A 6,236-nucleotide genomic window follows, 5' to 3' on the forward strand; every position below is an offset into this window, starting at 1 on the left:
ATAAATAATTATGTAACAAAAATGATTACACTTGAGGTGTTCTTTGGGAGTGTGCTTATAAAGCCTCAAATTAATTTGGACTATAAAAGATTTTATAGAAATTATATCATACTCACCCGTTCAAATCTCCGATCAACATTATTAAAGAATTGTGGTGCAACAAATACAATTGTTTCCTTTTTAATCAAAAGATTTGATTTTAAATCTTGGACAAAAAGTGCTTTTACGAAAAACTCTTTGCAACGTGAATCTAAGTTAATTATACTTTATATTGGATATCAAATATCATATCAAATAGAAAAACAAAAAAAATAATAAGTCGTAATATGAAAATTACATTGAATTAAATTTTAATAGAGTAACTTTTGTAGTGTTTGATGTCTGCAAATTTAGTAGTTCTCCATAATTTGAAATGTTATTTTGTCAATATTATTGTAACTCTGGACTCTTATATCATCTTTTGATGACAATCCAATAATTCAAGGGAATGTTATTTTGTCGATGCTATCCTTTAAGACTGAAGTCTCTCTAATTGGATTGCTTTACAATGGATTTTTTTGCCACTTTGGTGCATATATTTTTCATGAATTATTGTTTTATACAGTGTATTATCATATTCAACTTTCAATTATTTCTCCGCTCTTATCTGACTAAAAGTTTGATTATAATAAATCAATTTTATGTGTAAAAATACACTACATATGTTATTATTGTTTTCTGACTAAAAAGACATTAACTTTATTTGTTTTAACCAATTTCCAAGGCTATGGAGTCTATGATAGATACCATTCTTAATAAGAGATTATCAAATTGAGCCCTCGAGGTATATAAAAAAGATAATTGTGATAAAAAAAACCATTTTTTCCCTAGATATATATATTATGTTATGTAAATTTAAATTAATTATATATAATATTTTGTAAACATAAGTATTCATATAGTTTTATTTAACCTATTTTATCTCCAAAATAATATTTATTTTATCTTAATTCCATGTATGTATCCTTTTTAATTATATATAATATTTTTCAAACATAAGTATTCATATAATTTTGTTTAATCTATTTTATCTCTAACATAATATTTATTTTATCTTTAAAAATTGTGACTTAAATAAGAAAAGAAAAAAAAACACAATTCTAAAGAGATTAAAAAAAAAGAAGAAGAAGAATATAGAGTTGATAATGTAAGAATTGATAATTAATGACCATATAATTGTAGTTTAAGAAAATACATAATCAATAACGGGATAAATTTTAAAATAATATAAATATATGGGATAAAAAATTAACTTGTCATAGAATTATATATCATACACTTAAGAAACTTCCATAATAGATAAACGATGGATTGACCTTCATATAATAGTGACTTGCACTTTTTAGTGTTGATTTCTATTTTTACTATCTTTAATTATGATAAATTAGTGTTCTTCTTCGAGAGTAAGAAGCATATAAAATATTAGATCATGAATGTTTTACAATTTATAAATAAATATTTTCTCAATTAATATCAATACTTGAATTTCAGAATTAAGTTACTTTATTACCTTATTTATATTAAAATTTTGGTTATTATCCACTAGATATTGACAAAAAAAACTATAAAACAATTGTGAAAAAGAATTAGCATTTTCAATTTAAATTTTGTTAAACAACAAAATAGTTAAAAAAAAAAACTTAACTAAAACTTGTACTCTCTCCATTTCTCTCCATTTCGATTTATGTAATATTTATTTGACTTAAAATGAAGTTTTTATTTTTTTTAAAAAATACTTTTAAAATTCGTGTTCTAAAATAAATCATAGATATTCATATGAATAAAAATTTCTTATTAAGAATAAAATGTATATTTTAAAGTCAAAATGTTATTAAATATATTAATACATCATTCTTTTGAAATTGACTACGAGAAGAATATGTCAAATAAATTAAGTTAAAATGACATAAATTTTCATAGTTTTAAAAGTTAATTACATTATATTCTACTCTTTATCAAATTACAAAAAAGTTCTTAGAATAAATTTTTTTGATTTATCAGTAGACATACGGATACATCGCTCATGATACATTGCTATTCAGGAAACTTGCAGACACATAGCTCACGGATGAATTCCAGAATAAAGAGCTATATTTGAGAGGGAATATGAATGTACTCGAGAGGAGAGAGATGTATCCAGGAGACAATAGAGATGTATTCAAGAGGGATGAAAATGTATTGGAGAGAGGATATATATGTATTCGAGAGGAGATAATTGTATCTGACAGAGGAGAGAGATGTATCTGATAGAAAATTTTTATAATTTTTTTAAATGCTAGAAATTTTAGAAATTATAATAAAATAATATGTAAATTTAGGTTAAAAAAATTAAAATTATAAAGATAATTAATTATATTGAGCCCGTGAAAGAACCTTCAGTTATCTAGTTATATTAGAGTTCTTAAGTTTAATCAACATTTTAAAAACATATCATTAATTGTTATATACTAATTATAGGGACGTCTCGGGAGTATGTTCTACTAATTGTAGGGTGCATATATTTTCCAAAAAAAATAAGTGGCTTCTATTTATTTTGTGTTTAGTAAAATATATAGTGCTAATTAAATTATTTTAAATTTGTATTTGATACATAAATACAAATATTATTCTAAAATTATGTATTTATGATCTAGACAAAAATATAAGAGGTGGAGGTGAGGGTACATGTATAAATCAAAATTGATCTAGAATGAGTACGAGAATGTTTACCTGAATTTCTTCAATAAAAAACTACAGTATATATATATATATATATATAAAATAAGTGGCTTCTATTTATTTTGTGTTTCGCAAAGTATGTAGTGCTAATTAAATGACTTTTAATTTTATATTCGATACATAAATATTATTCTAAAATTATATATTTATGATCTAGACAAAATAATAGGAGGTGGAGATGAGGGTACATGAATAAATCAAGATTGATCTAGGAGCACGAGAATATTTACCTGAATTTCTTCGATAAAATACTACAGAATATATATATATCTCTCTATATATATATATATCAAATAATTTTTATTTTTTGAATCCTCTCTATAAAAATCTGATGAGATGAGAATGAAGATAAAGTATGAAGTGTGCGGACAATATCAAATTTAAACTTGTAATTTTTGTTTTTCCAATTTCATTATAAAATATTTTTAATTTTTCTTTAGGTTTTAAAAAAGGGAAAATTGTATATAGCAAATAAAAACCTAAAATAAATGGAATAGCTAGGGTTTGATTTAATTGTACTCCATAGCAAACATTAGCTAAAATTTGCCAGCGTCTCTCTCCCGAAAATCTCGCTCGCCACTCTCCATTCTCGCTCGCCTCTCTCGCTTTATACACAGAAGTGTATAATTCTGTTTCTGTTTTGTATAAAGCGAGAGAAAATTGTATCTACACATGCAAAAATATATATCTTCGTGTTATACATTTAATTATACAATTTACAAACATTTTACTTCAAATATTGCAGAGAAAAAGGCAAACGAATTATACAATTGCGAATTATACAATTGCAGTGAAATACAATTTTCTCTAACTTTATACAAGAGAAGTGTATATATTGTGTTTCTGTTTTTGTATAAAGAGAGAGAAAAACATATATCTTCTTGCTATACACTTATAATTATGCAATATACATACATTTTAATTCGATTCAACTGTATGTAAAGAAAATTTTATAAAAATATTGCAGCGAAATAGCCAGCGAATTATACAATTATGCATTATACAATCACAGTGAAATATGATAGCGAATTATACAATTGCAGCGAAATAGGCCAGCGAATTATACAATTGTATATGTATAGCGAATTATACAGTTTTATGTTTGTTATGGAGCGCAATTATACAAATTTTATTATAACATACAAATATAAATTTTTTACTTGCTATATGTGAAAGTTGCACTTTAAAAAATAATAATTAAAAAACACCCCACTCCTATCAAACTCACCCTAAAATTCAATATGGTTAACCTTGAACGTGCAGGAGAAAAATATATGCTTGAAGGTTGACAAAGACTTTGACAAAAGCAATAGATAAATTTTCCTTCTATCTATTCAAATTTAGAGAGTCGAATAATATTTTTTAAAATATTTTAATTTATTAATTATTATATATTTCTATGTATTTTATTTTTAAATTTGTAGAAATAAATATATTAATATTTACACCTAAATTAAGGGTCAAAATTTTACAAACTTAACCCTTAAAAAATTAAATTGATATATAGCGGTTATTAATTAATAGGATATATAATGGTACTCGATCATCATTGATCTTGTGTATGTGATCGGCAAGATTTCATCAATCCCCTAATTAGTTAAGTACAACATTTTAAAAGGTAAAAATTATTCACACGTAATATTTATATCAAATTAAAGTCGATAGATACATGCATGATACCGTCTTAATATTATGTATAAATATAGATTGTATCCTCACTTCATCAAATTCGTTTAAAATGTTACAATCAGTAGAAGATTTGTGATTAGAGTGGGCTGTGACGCAAATGATGAACTAATTTTAATATTTAATTAGAAGAATTTTAAAATATAAATGCTAATTAAACTTTAGGTTATAAAAAAGTGTTAAATAATGAATATTTAGAGGGTGTGCTCGATGGGAATACATGTAGAAAAGGATCAAATGTGCCTTTAATAAATAAAAATCAAGTAAATGGAAGTCAATAGATCAAACCTTTTTGTCCATCATTTCTACAAATCTTGAAAAATTGTGCGTCTTTATCATATTATTTGAATAGTATTATGTATCATGTCGTTTTATATATATAAAAAGAAATTAATAAAAAAAAACTAAATGTAACTAACTTTTATTTGTTACGACATTAATAATCCAGAAGAAATTAGTTTAACTGTAAATTCTTCTCATATGATTTATATAGATTACAATTTTGAATCATAAAAATATCTATCAATATTCACGCGGGATAAATTATCTACATTAAAATATCTACGCCAGAATACTCAAACATATAACCCTTTATACAATAATCCATTAATCATACATATTATAAAAGTATAATATAATTTCCATATATTGTTGCTAAATTGTTTCCACTAAATCCCAGGAAAATTGTGTCCAAATTATCATCACTTGACTTTACTCTCAACTCTTGACTTACACAATTCCATTGTCTCTTCAATTATTTACTCATCTACATATTATATCAAAGAGTGTGCAAAATAATTAATTGTCGTGATTTTCTATTTTAAAGCTGAACTATAAGAAGTTTAATCAATATTTTATGATGTACATTTTCATTATGTTGTATATAAAATATTATAATTTATAGTATTTTCACATAATTTTTAAATAAAAAAATATTAAATTTAACGCAATCTAATTTAATTTTAAAAATTAATTTTTAAAAAATGCAGACAAAAAAGTGAATAAAAGGAGTATATGAATAAGAGAGTTAAATAAATTAAAATCTTGTCTTCTAGAATGTATCCCATCTCCATTAATTAGATGCTCTTCATTAATTCCATTCACATGCACTATACATGACTAGAGTTTCTAGATACAAATTGGTGGTCAATGATATATATCGAGCTAACAAAATTTATAAAGAAATTCTATAATACGATTGGAGTACATAAGATACGAAAATCCAAATAATTATAATGATATCTACTTTATCTATGAATATAATAATTTATCCTTATATAATGTAATTATCTATCGGAAAAATGTCTATATTTTATTAGAGGAGTATTTAAAGGGAGTGTCGTGAGTTCACGTAAATTATAATAGTGTTATATTTTTTAAAAAATATTCAAATATAGATATGTAAACTTGTGTTTAAAATACCTATAGTGATAAATGATGATCGGATGTTCTTATCTTTTCGAGTAGCACCTCTCCAAGTGATTTTCAGTTACATTTTTTGACATTTCAACTTTTTCCTTTCTTTCCTTTTTAATCTTTCATATTTTACTATATCGAAAATTCCAAATAGAAATTAGCAGTATAACTTTTTTATATAATTAAATCAATGCATAATTTAAAATTTAAAATCAATAATACTATATATTTTGGACTTATAATTTCTAAAATTTTGTAACTTATATTAAGAATCTAAAAGTTAAATCGATCAAATTAAAATTTTAAATTTTTTTTTTTATAATTATACATCGATCTAGCCAAAATTCTAAATACGCTTTATGTTTTTTGCCTTCACA

The sequence above is a fragment of the Solanum lycopersicum genome, chromosome 4 (genome assembly GCF_036512215.1).
Source record: "Solanum lycopersicum chromosome 4, SLM_r2.1".
In the NCBI taxonomy this organism is placed as follows: domain Eukaryota; kingdom Viridiplantae; phylum Streptophyta; class Magnoliopsida; order Solanales; family Solanaceae; genus Solanum; species Solanum lycopersicum.